This window comes from Scylla paramamosain, unplaced genomic scaffold, assembly GCF_035594125.1.
Source record: "Scylla paramamosain isolate STU-SP2022 unplaced genomic scaffold, ASM3559412v1 Contig48, whole genome shotgun sequence".
Classification (NCBI taxonomy): domain Eukaryota; kingdom Metazoa; phylum Arthropoda; class Malacostraca; order Decapoda; family Portunidae; genus Scylla; species Scylla paramamosain.
The window spans coordinates 657791-675000 of NW_026973713.1; the positions used below are offsets into that span (position 1 = coordinate 657791).

The following is a 17210-nucleotide window of genomic DNA, read 5'->3' on the forward strand; positions in this document are numbered from 1 at the left end:
CGTTAGCTGACATAACATCCATGTCCTGCCCCTGTATGCAAGATAAATGCAAGATAAAAAATGTGGTGTAGTCGTGAGTCAAGTCACTGGTATATTTAAATGAGAGATCAGACCAGACCAGTATTCTAAAACGCTTTGCTCTCTCACCACGACTGTTTGCCAGAGCCACAGAGATGACCACCAGGATTCTTGACAGTGTTTCTCCTCGTAACAATGTACAAATCCAGTTAATCTGTCACTACAACTGTAAAAACACCCTTAAAAACACTCGTGTAACTTCAATTGGAGCCTTTGAATGAAATGTAGTGGAGGTGTGGTGTAGCCCCCTCTCCTTATCTCCCTCCTCCTCCTCCTCCTCCTTTTCTTCCTCCTCCTACTCCTACTACCCCAATAGCTTCCTACCTCCCTCCCCCTCCACCTCCACTACACACCCCCAGCAGATCAAAGAGAGAACCAGCACCCACGCCCCTCCCTCCCCCCTCGCCACATGAGGTACCTGGTGTGGGGGCGAGGCGGTGGAGGGGTGGGGGTGCAGGTGAGAGCTCCAGGGTCATGTGATGCTACAAGAGGTTGACGACTTGTTCGGCCACGCCAGCTCGAGGACTTTCATTGTGTGTGTGTGTGTGTGTGTGTGTGTGTGTTTTATGTAGGAGGGACACTGGCCAAGGGCAACAAAAATCCCCCCCAAAAAATTGCCCACTGAAATGCCAGTCCCATAAAAGGGTCAAAGCAGTGGTCTAAAATTGATGAATAAGTGTCTTGAAACCTCCCTCTTGAAGGAATTCAAGTCATAGGAAGGTGGAAATACAGAAGCAGGCAGGGAGTTTCAGAGTTTACCAGAGAAAGGGATGAATGATTGAGAATACTGGTTAACTCTTGCGTTAGAGAGGTGGACAGGATAGGGATGAGAGAAAGAAGAAAGTCTTGTGCAGCGAGGCCGCGGGAGGAGGGGAGGCATGCAGTTAGCAAGATCAGAAGAGAAGTTAACATGAAAATAGTGGTAGAAGACAGCTAGAGATGCAACACTGCGGCGGTGAGAGAGAGGCTGAAGACAGTCAGTTAGAGGAGAGGAGTTGAAAAGCTTTTGATTCCACCCTGTCTAGAAGAGCAGTGTGTGTGTGTGTGTGTGTGTGTGTGTGTGTGTGTGTGTGTGTGTGTGTGTGTGTGTGTGTGTGGAGACTGACAGCTGAGTTTACACGTGTCTGTATGAGTTTACCTGTATATTTATCTTTTTATCTATCTGTCTGTCTATCTGTATCTTTCTATCTATCTGACTGGCAGGTGAGTTTACACGTGTCTGTTTGTTGAGTTTACCTGTGTGTTTATTTGTCTATCTATCTATCTATTTATCTATCTATCCATCTCACCTCACTGTACAAGACTTTCTACTTTCTCTCGATATTATTCTGTTCTGTTTACCTCCCTAATACAAGAGTTTACCTGTGTGATTACGAGTACTTTTGTGTGTGTGTGTCTATGTGTGTGTGTGTGTGTGTGTGTGTGTGTGTGTGTGTGTGTGTGTGTGTGTGTGTGTGTGTGTTTATCTATAATTTTGTTTTCCTTGTGTTTCTAGGTGTTTATCTGTGTTTGTGTGTGTGTTTGTGGGTGATAAGAACATAAGAACATAAGAAATAAGGGAAGCTGCAAGAAGCGACCAGGCTTACACGTGGCAGTCCCTGTATGAAATATACCAGTAGTAGTAGTAACAGTAGCAGCAGTAATAGTGGACCATCATCCTTATCCCTATTCCCGTAATGCATAAAGTAGATAAGCTCAAGAAAATTAGAATTGAATTTGTATGCATTGGATGTATTCTGCCAGGGAGATGGCCACCATATCCGACGCACACACACACACACACACACACACACACACACACACACGTATGCGTCACAAGTAGGAATGATAACACATATAACTTTTCTCTCTTTACCTTTCAATTATTTTTGTAACGTTTTACTTCATTCCATCTTCTGTTATTTTATCAAATGTAACTAAAATAACTGCATGTGGATAAGGAAGAAAATAATGACGTACATCCTTCTCTCTTTTCACTTCATTCAACCTTCTATTCCTTCTTGAAATGTAGGAATTTAAAAGTAAAGAGTATGTCACTCTATTGTTTATTCCTTTTTGAAATGTAGGTATCTAAAAATTAATCCATCAAGTCTAAAGAGGAAAATAATAACATACACCTTTCTCCCTTCACTGATAACATCAATATATTTTTGTTCTTTCTCTCTTCCATCTTTTTCTTCACTCCACTTTCTATTCCCTCTTGAAATGTAGGTACGAGAATCTAAAAATACATGCACGTGTCTGGGTTAGAAAATATAAACAGACATGTATCGTTCTCTCGTCTCATTTAAGTGTTTCGCTTCACTCCTATTCTGTTTCCAAATGTATCTAAAACAACAAGTGCATATTGTGTCTATATATATATATATATATATATATATATATATATATATATATATATATATATATATATATATATATATATATATATATATATATATATATATATATATATATATATATATATAACAAAAGTATATTAGAATGAAAATAACATCTTTCTCTTTTACTTATTTTCATGTTTGTTTTACTCCACCTCTACCTCTTATAAATGTATCTAAAATTGAACGCACATGCCTAAGGAAGAAAATAATAACGAAAAGTGCATCTCGGAAAAAAAAAAATAATAACATACACTCTTCTCCCTTTACTTATTTTCATCCTTTCGCTTCAGTTCAGCTTCCCTTGCCTTGCCTTTTAGAAATGTGTGCAGGTCGTGGGAAGTAAAGAAGAAGATATACCTGTGCGGTCAGTTTTATCCTGAGTTTAGCAGCAGCATCGACTTCTTTTGCTTCCTTTTATTGTTTTGCCTTGGCCGGTGCAAGTGCGTGCGGTGATCAGAGCGGATCAGGAGGCTTTCCACTGAATGGCGGGTTCGGGTATATGAGCCCCGCCGGTCGCCTCGCCTCGCCTCGCTTTGTTGAGGAGTAAGAGACGTCCAGAGAGCTGAGTCCAGTCGAGTCCAGCCCTCCAGGATCTGTCTTGCTCTCAGGACGTGCTGAAACGCTGCTTTTCCGTTTTTTTTTTTTTTTTTTTGTTTAATTGGCTGTATGTTTGGTCAGTGTTTGTAGGGTTCGGTTAGAGGTCTTGTGTAACTGAAGACGATTTGGGGAAGAAAACATATCAAGTCGTTGTGATCAAAGGAAAGATATCTTTTCTCACTTTTCACTCATCCACCTTCGCTTTCTGCTTCCTGCTGATTGAAAACTATAGACGCAAGCAACTAGATAGATAGCAACATTTGTCTAGCATTCAAACCATACAGCGTTCAAGTGTGCTGGAGCCTAAGTTGAAATTAATAATACCACGGAAAATTTGAGATCTCTTGATAAAAGCACGGCGAAAAAGATTTTGTTGGCAGTGGTACAACCCTATAGTGCTTGAACTCTGAACGAAGCAAAGCCCCATTCGCTTCACTCGAGCAGACAAGAGGAACTCAAATGTCAAGATTTAAAAGAACACGGAAGAGCGAAGAAGAGCAGAGTGGGAGAATGAAAGGGATGAACAAATGATAGGAAGAAATAAAATGTTGCGAGAGGGAAGAGTGGAAGGCCAGTTTTCAGGCTCAGGTTCAAGGTTGGTTTAGTGTGGTGCTAACGAGCCGGTGCGTGGAGAGCTGTGCGGGGCTTGTGTTCCAGGCATCCCGCTGCGGTGTGAGGGGAGGAGCCCGCCACCACGCTAGTAACTGAAATGAAAGAAAATGTATTGTGAAGGATACTGTGTGGAGGTGAGTTTGGCTACTAACGAAGATACACAAAAAAAAAAAAAAAAAAAAAAATGCAAAGTTGGCAGTAATGTACCGAGAGTTCTTTCTAATAAAGTGAAATAAAAGAGAATGCAATATAGATGCAGTGAGGGTTGCACGCAAATGAATGGACTCCCCTAGAAAAACCCTGCCTAATGTTAAATGAATTATGGAAAGAGTATCACCAATAAGAGGAACTAAAAGAAAATGTAACATTGATGTGGTGAGGATGTGGTGAGGGTGCACGATAACAGATGAACTATAGTAACATTGATATGGTGAGGATGTGGTGAGGGTGCACGATAACAGATGAACTGTAAAGAATGTATTATGTTACGTGAAGTGGGACAAGAATTCTTACCAATAAAGTGAGATAAAAGAAAATGTAGTATGAATGTGGCGAGGGTGTGCACTGATAGATGGACATAAAGAATACGCAATGATGAATAAGATGTGGCAGGAGTCCTCACAAAACAAGACGAACTGAAGGAGAATCTAACATGGCAGCGTGAGTGCACACTTACAGGTGAATTAAAGGAATGTGTTAATATAAAAATGTGACACAATTTCTTACTCTAGGTGCATAAAAAGGAAACGTAGAATATGTGACGTTGGATGTACATTAATGAAAGGACTTACAAATGAATATAACGCAAGAGAGGTTGTGTAGGAAGTTTTCACGAATAATTCAAGTCAGAGAAAATATGTTGTGAGAAATGCTGTTCGGGTGTGTACAATAAACGGGCTAAGAGAATACATAATATTGGAGAAAAAAAAGTAAATAAATGAATAAAATAAATAAACTAATAAAGTAAATTGCTTTTACTTCCTTATAAAGAATTATTGATATCTCTGAGTGAAGTAATGAAAGAAAATAAAAAAATGAAAGAAAATAAAGATAAATAATGATAATGAAAGAAATAAAGATAAAATAAAAAAAAAAAACACTCCAGTACCCTTCAGTACAGTACTGTCTGTCAAAGCATTCGAGATAAGACGCTTGGGAAAATAATGTGTGTGGTGTGTGTGTGTGTGTGTGTGTGTGTGTGCGCGTGTGTGTGTGTGTGTGTGTGTGTGTGTGTAGGTGTGAAGAAATAAAATCACTGTGTGTTCATTTTGTTCACAGGATTATAACCCACTGCGGAGAATAGTGAAGTGTATGAAGTGTTTATGCAAAGTGTGCCTCATGAAATGACACTTTACGAAGGCCTGTGCAAAATTTAATTAGTTTGAGTAAGATCCAAAGTTTTCAGTCTCTCCACAAATTAGGAAAGAGATTTATGGATTGATTAAAAATGCTTATCAATTGCTCTCTCTCTCTCTCTCCTCTCTCTCTCTCTCTCTCTCTCTCTCTCTCTCTCTCTTCTCTCTCTCCTCTCTCTCTCTCTCTCTTCTCTCTCTCTCTCTCCTCTCCTCTCTCTCTCTCTCTCTCTCTCTCCCTCTCTCTCTCTCTCCTCTCTCTCTCTCTCTCTCTCTCTCTCTCTCTCTCTCCTGATTAAAGTGACTAGCATGTGGTAGGAACAGAAGCCAATTATTTAATTAAAAACGGCGGGAAGGCGAGGAGGAGGAGGAGGAAGAGAAGGAGCTGTATTAGTAATAGGAACAGGAGGAGGAGGAAGAGGAAGATGAGGAGGAAGAAGAATAGTAGATAATAAAGCAAGAAAGGAGGTAAACGAATAAAGATGGAGAAATAGAATAGTCAAATTATCCTCCTTTAATTTTTCTCCTCTTTTTCTCCTTTCTCTTCTCTTTCCTTCATTCCCTTCTCCTCTCTGCTTCCTTCTCCCATTACTTTCTCTTTCTTTCCCTTTTCAACTGCTTTCTTTCCTCGTTTCCCTCCTTTTAACCCTTCTTCTTTATTTTCACTTCCTATCATTTATTTTTCCCCCGTTTTAATCTTTATTTCCTCTCTATTTCCTAATCTCTTTTCTTTACTTTTCTCTTTTTTTCCTATGATTTCATTTTTTTCTTCATTTTTTTCAGCTCTTTATCTGGTAAAAATTTCGTCTGTTTCTCAGTTCTGTTAATCTCTCTCTCTCTCTCTCTCTCATCCTCTCTTCTCTCTCTCTCTCTCTCCTCTCTCTCTCTCTCTCTCTCTCTCTCTCTCTCTCTCTCTCTTCTCGTATCTTGCTTTCAGTTTTCACTCAAATTCCTTCGAGATAAAATAGACTTTTCGTGTTTCCCTTATTCTGTGTGTGTGTGTGTGTGTGTGTGTGTGTGTGTGTGTGTGTGTGTGTGTGTGTGTGTGTGTGTGTGTGCGCGTAGGCTGTGGTCCTTTTCACGCTTAATGGTATCAGGAAAGGAGAGCAACACACACACACACACACACACACACACACACACACACACACACACACACACACACACACCACACACAGACACACACACACACACACACAGACACACACACTGAAAAGGGAAATGATTGTACATACTCTCTCTCTCTCTCTCTCTCTCTCTCTCTCTCTCTCTCTCTCGCAATTTTCCACCCGAATTATGTTAGTGGTAAGAAATGGACAGAGAGAGAGAGAGAGAGAGAGAGAGAGAGGAGAGAGAGAGAGAGAGAGAGAGAGAGAGAGAGAGAGAGAGAGAGAGGCATGTACAATCATTTCCCTTTTCAGTGTGTGTGTGTGTGTGTGTGTGTGTGTGTGTGTGTGTGTGTGTGTGTGTGTGTGTGTGTGTGTGTGTGTGTGTGCTCTCTTTCCTGATACCATTAAGCGTGAAAAGGACCACAGCCTACACACACACACACACACACACACACACACACACACACACACAGAATGAGGGAAACACGAAAAGTCTATTTTATCTCGAAGGAATTTGAGTGAAAACTGAAAGCAAGATACGAGAAGAGAGAGAGAGAGAGAGAGAGAGAGAGAGAGAGAGAGAGAGAGAGAGAGAGAGAGAGAGAGAGAGAGAGAGAGAGAGAGAGAGAGAGAGGAGAGGAGAGAGAGAGAGATGCAAGGAAGAGAGAATGAGATAAAGGTAGGAGTGAAGAACAGAAGGAAAGAAAGGAAGGAGGGAAAGGAAGAAATGAAGGGAACGAAAGAAGGAAGGAAGGAAAGAAAATGAGAGAGAATAAAGGAAAGGAAGGAAAGAAGGAGGGAAGACAAAAGGACAAGAATGAAGTGCAGGAAGAAAAAAAAGAAAGAAGGAAGGGAGGGAGGAAAGAAGAAAAGGAAGCTGAAAAAAAAAGTTGAAAAAGAAGAAAACCGAAAGAGAGAGAAGGAGAGAGATAAAGAAAGAAGGAAGGTGAAAAGGAAAGGAGGAAGAAAGAAAGGCGAAAGGAAAGGAATGAAGGAAGAAAAACAGAAAGGAAGGAAAAGAGGACAAGAGATACAGGAAAAGAGGCGAGGAGGAGGCAAAAAATGAGTGGTGGTGTAAAATATCACATCCTCTGGGGCTTCAAAACGAACTCATATGCTTAGAAAAAGATCACATATTTCCCAGCACCTCTCTCTCTCTCTCTCTCTCTCTCTCTCTCTCTCTCTCTCTCTCTCTCTCTCTCTCTCTCTCTCTCCTTTTTTTTTTTATTTAAACAATTAAACACACATGTTCATTGTGGCCTTTGCTAAAGTTATCTTTGTGGTGTATAACTATTTTAAGGCATTACTGTGTGTGGTATAATAGATATTAATATTTTGCTAAGATGTATAGGCACATGTATGTAACCAGTGATTAAATCAATGTATAAATAATAAGCAAATAAATAGATTAATAAACTAGAAAATGATATGGTTATATATATATATATATATATATATATATATATATATATATATATATATATATATATATATATATATATATATATATATATATATATATACATATATATATATATATATATATATATATATATATATATATATATATATATATATATATATATATATATATATATATATATATATATATATATATATTATATATATAATATATATATATATATATATATATATATACACAGTATTTACAATAGAGGTCATATATATCTTATATGTTAAGTTCACTGGAGGTCAGACACGACCATATTTTTGTGTCTTTCTTATGGAGGGTTGAGAGTCTGAAGGCGTAACCACTTGTGTGTGGACACTTTCATCTGCTGTGTGGACAGATGTCGTACGTCCACCACAGCCGTGAGGGTGTTCCACCACACTACAGTGGCGGAGGAGAAGGCCCGTTGGTGGGTGGTGGAGCGAGACCCTGGCACCTGCTAAGAGGAGATCGTTGCTCAATACCGTTTCTCGTATGTGCGCTCAGATCTCCTCCAGGTAAGCCCTCAGGTAGCTAGGTGAGGAACATTCTGGAGCTGCGCCTTATGAAGCACATGTCAGCGCTGCAACTTTCCGGCGATGATCCAGAGTGTCCCTCAGCACCGGCCCATCCTTCTGTATCTGCTGCTGCTGTATCCATCCTTCTGTATCTGCTGCCTGCGGTTGCTGGCGAGGCTGCGTCTGTCTGGCGCCACTGATGAGGCGCTCTGCCCTTCCTTTGCACCTTTGTCCAGCAAGTTGAGATGACATCGGGCACTGGACATCCACGTGAGCGGGCGCGTACTCCATGATGGGACTGACCTGAGCCTTGTACAGGGTCAGGAGGCCATCGGAGTCAAGGAGGTGCCTCAGACGCCTCAACAGTGTCACCTTCTGAGACGCTTTTTCGGGCCACGTCCTCGAGGTGACGGTCGAAGAGCAGCCGCGAGTCCACCTCCACGCCAAGGATGTTTACGCTGTCCTGCAGAGGGATGCTGTTGTGTCTCCCATCTTCAGCCTTCCACGCACCTCACGCGCGTCCTCGTGAGAGCGGGATACCACCATGGCCTGAGTCTTTTCGGGGGCAAATTTGGACTTGCCACCGGTCGCCCCCAGGCCATGATGTCCTGAGAGCAGTGCGTTGGTCTCTCTCTCTCTCTCTCTCACTCTCTCTCTCTCCTCTCTCTCTCTCTCTCTCTCTCTCTCTCTCTCTCTCCCTCTCTCTCTTCTCTCTCTCTCTCTCTCCTCTTAATCTTTACCTTATCATTTTCTCTTTCCCCACTCTTCTTTCTTCTTAATATCTTCCTTCTCATTCCTTTCTCTTTCACTCTCCCCTCGCTTGCTCTCTCTGGTTATCATTCCTCTCATTTTCTATTTCTAATTCTCTTCCTCTTAGCATCCTCCTTCTCATTCCCTTCCCTTCACTCTCCCCCGCCTGTTGTGCTCTGACCCACTTCCCATCGCCCGCGGGAAGACACAGGACATGGAGATACGCTCAACATTCTTGACCCTTTTCCTGACCTCTAATCCTTCTGCTTATGCTGTCACCCTTTCTTCTCCGTTCGGCTCCTCCCATCACAATCTCGTATCTGTATTTTGTCCTATCGCTCCAATCCCTCCTCAGGATCCCCCTAAGCGAAGGTGCCTCTGGCATTTTACCTCTGCTAGTTTGGGGGACCTGAGGAGGTATTTCGCTGATTTTCCTTGGAATGACTAATGCTTCCGTGTCAGAGACCCGTCTTTGTGTGCTGAGCGCATAACAGAGGTGATAGTGTCTGGCATGGAGGCGTACATTCCTCACTCTTCTTCTCGTCCTAAACCTTCTAAACCTTGGTTTAACACAGCTTGTTCTCGTGCTATACATGATAGAGAGGTGGCCCACAAAAGGTACTTAAGCCTTCCTTCACCAAAATCTCATGCACTTTATATTTCTGCCCGGAACCATGCCAAGTCTGTTCTCCAACTAGCTAAAAAACTCCTTCATTAACAGAAAGTGTCAAAACCTTTCAAGATCTAACTCCCCTCGTGACTTCTGGCATCTAGCCAAAAATATCTCTAATAACTTTGCTTTTTTTTCTTTCCCTCCTCTACTTCAACCAGATGGCACCACTGCTATCACATCTATTTCTAAAGCTGAACTCTTCGCTCAAACCTTTGCTAAAAACTTTACCTTGGACGATTCAGGTCTTGTTTCTCCCTCTCCTCCACCCTCTGACTACTTCATGCTACCTATTAAAATTCTTCGCAGTGATGTTTTCCATGCCCTCGCTGGCCTAAACCCTCGGAAGGCTTATGGACCTGATGGTGTCGCTTCTACTGTTCTCCGAAACTGTGCCTCCGTGCTTGCACCTTGCCTAGTCAAACTCTTTCAGTTCTGTCTGTCAACATCTACCTTTCCTTCTTGCTGGAAGTTTGCCTATATTCAACCTGTTCCTAAAAAGGGTGACCGTTCTAATCCTTCAAACTACCGTCCTATTGCTTTAATTTCCTGCCTATCTAAAGTTTTTGAATCTCTCTTCAACAGGAAGATTCTTAAACATCTATCACTTTACAACTTTCTATCTGATCGCCAGTATGGGTTCCGTCAAGGCCGCTCTACTGGTGATCTTCTGGCTTTCCTTACTGAGTCTTCGTCATCCTCTTTTAGAGACTTTGGTGAAACTTTTGCTGTTGCCTTGGACATATCAAAAGCTTTTGATAGAGTCTGGTATAAAGCTTTGATTTCCAAACTACCCTCCTATGGCTTCTATCCTTCTCTCTGTAACTTCATTTCAAGTTTCCTTTCTGACCGTTCTATTGCTGCTGTGGTAGACAGTCACTGTTCTTCTCCTAAATCTACTAACAATGGTGTTCCTCAGAATTCTGTCCTGTCACACACTCTTATTATTCATCAATGACCTTTTATACCAAATTTCTTTTCCTATCCACTCCTACGCTGATGATACCACCCTGCACTTTTCCACGTCTTTTCATAGACGTCCAACCCTTCAGGAGGTAAACATATCGTGCAGGGAAGCCACAGAACGCTTGACATCTGGTCTTTCTAAAATTTCTGATTGAGGCAGAGCAAACTTGGTATTGTTCAATGCCTCAAAAACTCAATTCCTCCATCTATCAACTCGACACAACTTTCCAGACAACTATCCCCTCTTCTTCAATGACACTCAACTGTCCCCCTCTTCTACACTGAACATCCTCGGTCTGTCTTTTACTTATAATATGAACTGGAAACTTCACATCTCATCTCTAGCTAAAACAGCTTCCATGAAGTTAGGTGTTCTGAGACGTCTCCGCCAGTTTTCTCACCCCCCAGCTGCTAACTCTGTACAAGGGCCTTATCCGTCCATGTATGGAGTATGCTTCACATGTCTGGGGGGTTCCACTCATACTGCTCTTCTAGACAGGGTGGAATCAAAAGCTTTTCGTCTCATCAACTCCTCTCCTCTAATTGACTGTCTTCAGGCTCTCTCTTATCGCCGCAATGTTGCATCTCTAGCTGTCTTCTACCGCTATTTTCATGCTAACTACTCTTCTGATCTTGCTAACTGCATGCCTCCCCTCCTCCCGCGGCCTCGCTGCACAAGACTTTCTTCTTTTTTCTTACCACTCCTCTTTCCACCTCTGTAATGCAAGAGTTAACCAGTATTCTTAATCATTCATCCCTTTCTCTGGTAAACTCTGGAACCATCTGCCTGCTTCTGTATTTCCACCTTCCTTTAACTTGAATTCCTTCAAGGGGGAGGTTTCAAGACACTTATCCTTCAGTTTTTGACTACCGCTTTGGACCCTTTTCTTGGACTGACATCTCAGTGGACTTTTTTTATTTTATTTGATTTTTGTTGCCCTTGGCCAGTGTCACTCCTACATAAAAAAAAAAAAAGATTCCTGGATATCATTGATGTTTACGGGTGGAGAGAGCTGTGCCTCCCTAACCTAAACCTAAGCTAAACCTAAGCTGTTGGTGTTTAGAGTGGCCAGTCTAAGGATTATGAAGCACCTACATTAATACCCTTGTAAAAATTTACATGAACTTTGAAATCACCGGAACTCACTACTAAGCCTTGCGTCACGGAGCCTGCTTAGTGTTCCAGCCAGGAGTAATGCAGGCTTGAAGACTGCCTGTCTCCCCCATCCTACCCCCGTCCTTCGCGGCACACACAGGTGAGTGACGGCAAGGAGGGAGAGAGGGAGGGAGGGGGGAGGGGGACATGAGATAAGGAAGGAGGGAAGGAGAAGGAGGGAAGAGGAAAAGGATAAGCGAAGGAAGCGAATGGGAATGATGAATCGAAGAGGAAGAGGAGAAGAACGAGGAGGAGGAGGAGGAAGAGAAGGAGGATGAGAAGGAGGAGGAGAGTGAGAAGGAGGAGACGTAAGGGAGTTATGAAAAGGGGAGGAGGAGGAGGAGGAGGAGGAGGAGACGTAAGGGAGTTATGAAAAGGGGAGGAGGAGGAGGAGGAAGATTATAAATAAAGAAAAAGACGCAGGGAGAAAAGGGAGAGAAAAAAAAAAAACTAAGGCAAGAAAGAAAAAAAGTTAGAGGCAAAGGAAGTGAAGGCAGAGGATGGAAGAGGATGAAGGAAATGAGGAAAAAGAAAATAAGAAAGAAGGAGAGGAGGGAGAGAGGAAGAAAGGAAGAGGGAAGGGAGTTTGGGGAGTAACAAAGAAGAGAAGGATGAGAGGAGGGGAAAGGAAAGATGGGACGAGGAGGAAATGGGGAAAAAAAAAATGCCGGAAAAGATGGAAGGAACAGGAAGGGTTAAAAAGTAACGAAGATGGAGATGAGAATAGAGGAAAAAAGGAGGAGGAGGAAAAGGAAGAGGAGAAGAAAGCGGAAGGAGGGAAGATAAACGATAATGAAAGCATAACAAAGTGAAAAGAAGGCAGATAAATGAGAGAGAGAGAGAGAGAGAGAGAGAGAGAGAGAGAGAGAGAGAGAGAGAGAGAGAGAGGAGAGAGAGAGAGGAGAGAGAGAGAGAGAGAGAGAGAGAGAGACCAGAACCATAAACAATAAAGAAAACACACAAATCTTTTCTTTTTCGTTCTTTTTAACATTTTTTTAGTTTATAATTTTTTTTTCTTTTCTTCTACTTTCACCTCCACCTTTCCTTCTTCTCGCACTGACACTTTCCTTTTTACTCTTTCCTTCCTTTGCTTGTCCTTTACTGTTTCTCTCTTTTAATTTCCTTTATATCCTTCTCATTTCCTACTTCCTTTCTCTCCATTTCCAACTTCTCTTCTCCCTTCTTCTTCCTGCACTGACTCTGTATTCTTTTCTCTCCTTCCTTCCTTCCTTTGTTTGTTTATCTTTTACTGTTTCCTTTCTTATTAGTTTCTTTCTCACTTCCTACCTTCCTTCTACCTTCATCTCTTCACCTCTAACTTTCTTTCCTTCCCACTCTATTTCCTTTCCTCCACCCCCTTCGCTTACCCTCAACCTCCCTATCTTCCTCCTACTCCTATATACTCGTATCTACAACTGACAGCATATCCTTCTCTCCTTCCTTGTCTTACCCTTAACCTTCCCATCATTTGTCCTACATTTACTCTTACTCAAGTGAAGATAATTCCCTGGTTTTATCTCCTGCCTCTACACAGACTAACACACTCCTTGCACGGCGCACTCTGGCATCCCCCAAATTAGGAATTCCCTGTATGGATTGCTCCTCTCGAGACGCTCCGGAATCCAAGACGAGGAGGTCGAGAGGTAACACAAGAACTCCTGCTAATTACATAAACACACACACCGGAGCAGTTTTTTTTTTTTTTTTTGTCTTTATGTTGGAGTCTTGGCCTCTATGTGTATATTGAGGGGAGGGGGTCTCTCTCTCTCTCTCTCTCTCTCTGCAGTATTACGCTGTAGTGTTTGACAATGTTGGCACCGTGTGGTGTTGCTTCCAGGGTTCAGCGTGGTCTTGTTAAAGTCTTTGTTCTCCCATCAGGATTACTTGCAGAAGCCACAGAGATGACAAGCCGGGTTCTCGTGGATGTTTTTCGCTACTATTGATGAAGAATATATATTCAACTGCTTTTAGATGATGACTACATCCCTGAAAGTCTCGATAATCTCCAGAAATGCCTTTTTTCGTGTTTATGTGAGATGGTTTCTTTGTGGTGAAGGGCGACAAAAAGACAGATAGAGAAAGAAAGGTGAAATAAAGATCTACTGAAAATGCCAGGCTTCCACAATGATCTACCACCAGTTAATCACCACCATTACCACCACCACCACCATCTCCTCCACCACATGATAAAAATTAACAAAGAAATAAAATAAAGAAAATAAATTAATAAAATGAAGTGTGAAAAAAAAACAAATAAACAAAAGTAAAAATAGGTAAAATGAATGTCAAAATAGATAAAATAAGAAAAAATAAATAAAAAATGAATGAATAAATAAATAAATAAATAAATAAATAAATAAGTATATAAGTAAAAAAAAAATAACTCTTGTATTTTTGGAAGAATTCGAGGTGCAACGAGACGAACCGAGGCGAGACCGTTGCTTCACCAGGATGGAAAAGCACACAAACAACGCAGCTGGGGACACTGAGAGAGAGAGAGAGAGAGAGAGAGAGAGAGAGAGAGAGAGAGAGAGAGAGAGAGAGAGAGAGAGAGAGAGAGAGAGAGAGAGAGAGAGAGAGTCCTTCCATTAGCTTTACGTTCAAGACTTGGTGAGAGATTCAACACAAAGAAGTAACCTCAACGCAGAAAGAAAAAAACATCAATAATGAACGAAACATACAAACGAAACGTACACGAAAAAAGCAAAACAAAAAAAGAAATGAAAAAAAAAAGAAACGGTGTCGGAAATATAAGTGAGTCAGGATAACGCAGGAATAACGAATAAAAAAAGAGAATGAAAGCCGCAACATTAGCAAATTGCACACACAGATCAGGGACCGTTGAATGGAAGACACGTAGCGGAGGAGGAGAGTGAAAGTGAGAGAGAGGGAGAGAGAGGAGAGTGTAGGAGTGAGAGGGTGTAGCAGTGGGTGTAGCAGTGGGGCACACAGCATGAAGACGGGGAGCGGACCGCCTTACATCGTCTGGTATTCACTACGCAAATGTGGTTGGCGATGATGCTTGGTACTCCCTCTCCCTGGTGACTGCTGACTGGTGGACGCACGGGGGATGTGGTGGTGGTGATGGTGGTGTTCTGGTGGCGAGAATAGCTCAGGTGGTCTGGTGGTGGTGGTGTTGGTCGTGATGGTGTTGGTGGTAGTGGTGGTGGTTGCCTATGCGACTGGTGAAGGAGCTGATACGGGAATTATTGTGGGCGAAGTGATGTCTTTGGTGCGTGACTGTGTGTGTGTGTGTGTGAGAGAGAGAGAGAGAGTGGTGACGGTGTGATGAGTGGTGACTTCTGAGGACTAACAAAAATGATGGGGATTGTGAAATGCCTAAACTTTGCCTTTTTGGTCATTTTCTCTCTCTCTCTCTCTCTCTCTCTCTCTCTCTCTCTCTCTCTCTCTCTCTCTCTCTCTCTCTCTCTCTCCTCTCTCTCTCTCTCTCTCTCTCCTCTCTCTCTCTCTCAAACACTTTAAACACTTTAAACACTTTAAACACTTTATTATGTTTGTCATGTTACAGTTGAGTTAAGACTTAGTATAATTTTATAACAAACAAACAACCCTTAGTAAGCAACTGCTATATGGGCAGACAAAAAAAAAAAATAATAATAATAATAAAATAAATAAATAAATAAAAAAATAATTTATTTATATATTAGGACTAATTATAAAAGTAACTTAAAATAAAAAAATAAAAAAAAAAAAAGAAGAAGAAAGAAGAAGAACATTTAATCCTATATATTAGAGTAATAAAACACTTGTCCATATAATGAAGAATTATCCTTGAGTTTGTACCTTGTGCAATAACAGGAAATCTAAATTTGTACCTATAATAATAATAATATGGGTATATGAAAATATAAATAAGTTGCTAAGTCTAAAGGAACTCCTCATATGAAGCACAAATTACCTTTGTTAATACCTAATAATACTGATTTTGGAAGAAATTGCACAGAACAGAGAATAAAATAGCACTTTGACAAATAAATTAATAATAATAATAATAATAATAATAATAATAATAATAATAATAATAATAATAACAATAATAATAATAATAATAATAATAATAATAATAATAATAATAATAATAATAATAATAACAAACAATAATAATAATAATAATAATAATAATAATAAGAAGAAGAAGAAGAAGAAGAAGAAGAAGAAGAAGAAGAAGAAGAAGAAGAATAAAGATACTGACACTAATAATACAATGTAAATGCATGAAGAATTTATCAATAATAGGAAAAAGTTGAATAAATAAGATACAGGAAAATATAGTATATTATTAGATATACTTTTCACTATTGTCATTTCACATGAATTATTGACTACTGTGATGATACTAGTACATGAGGGTAATGTCTGATGAGCTAGCGTATAACATATAACATATAACAAGCGTATAACATGTGTATAACTAATAAGCGTATAACAAATGACTCTTTAATTTTGTTTTGAAGCAAGATAGACTCTTTGATTGTTTTATATCACCTGGTAAATAATTTCCAAATCTTAGGTCCTATATACATGGTAGAGTGTTTGAACAGTGTTAAATTAGGTCTGGGAATGTAAAGTGAATACTGGTTTCGAGTTTGGTAATTGTGTAAAGGTTGTGTATTGTAGTTACTTAAATTTAATGTTTTGTACATGAATGATGCAATGGAGAGTTGAGATAAATCAGCAAGGTTTAGGATATTGAGACTTTTAAATAATGGTTGAGTATGTTCATTAAAATCACTGTTTGTTAATATTCTAATAATTTTCTTATGAAGTATATTAACCTGGGATAGATGACAAGGGGTAGGTTTGGGACCAGATAGGATTACAGTAGGTAACTCGATGCACGTGGAATATTGTCAGTTTTTCCTCCTCCGTAAAAGTTTGATTTCAGTCTTTTCAGGAGAAACAAAATGCTCCTCTTTCCTTCCCTTTTCCCTTCCCTTCCTTTCTGTTCCTTTCCAACCCCGCTCCCTTTTCCGCAGCAGTGCACAATGGTCTTCCGAGAGGCTTTGAGGAGGTACACCAATAGGCAAACACAGATTCATACATACGTGCCCACTTATACGTAAAATATATAAAAGGGAAACCAAAGAATGATTTTCCTTAAGACAGATTATGTTAAAAATTGTAAAGAAAAAGGAGAGTGGAAATTATACGGTAGTTTGAATTTTTCGTTAAACTAAAGCAAATTAAGATGGTCGAAATGAGAGGTTGCCAGTCTGTCTGTCTTCTTTATCCACGCTGAGAGGAAAGCAATTAGGAGATGTTGAAGGTGAGGGAAGTGTGTTTAATTTTACCTGGTTCCTTGAGGATGACAGAAGAAGGAAAGAAGAAGAAGGAGGAGGAGAGAGAGAGAGAGAGAGAGAGAGAGAGAGAGAGAGAGAGAGAGAGAGAGAGAGAGAGAGAGAGAATAGTAACATACCAGCATAGAAAATCGAAAAAAGCACACAATAAAACCCACACATCCACACAAACACACACACACACACACACACACACACACACTCTCTTTCACTCTTTCACACACACACAGGATAACACTCACTTGACGAG

At 40.6% G+C, this 17210-nt stretch overlaps 1 long non-coding RNA gene across 1 annotated transcript in view; it reads right to left on the reverse strand.

Moving 5' to 3' along the window:
• Window positions 1-2661: 2661 nt before the first annotated feature.
• Window positions 2662-17210, reverse strand: part of LOC135098162 (uncharacterized) — a 15055-nt gene continuing 506 nt past the window's right edge. The window contains exons 1-2 of the long non-coding RNA XR_010266625.1: window positions 17203-17210; window positions 2662-3763 (exon numbers count right to left, since the gene is read on the reverse strand). The exon at window positions 17203-17210 is cut by the window's right edge and continues 506 nt beyond it. This is a non-coding gene — a long non-coding RNA (uncharacterized LOC135098162). The remainder of the gene's footprint in view (window positions 3764-17202) is intronic.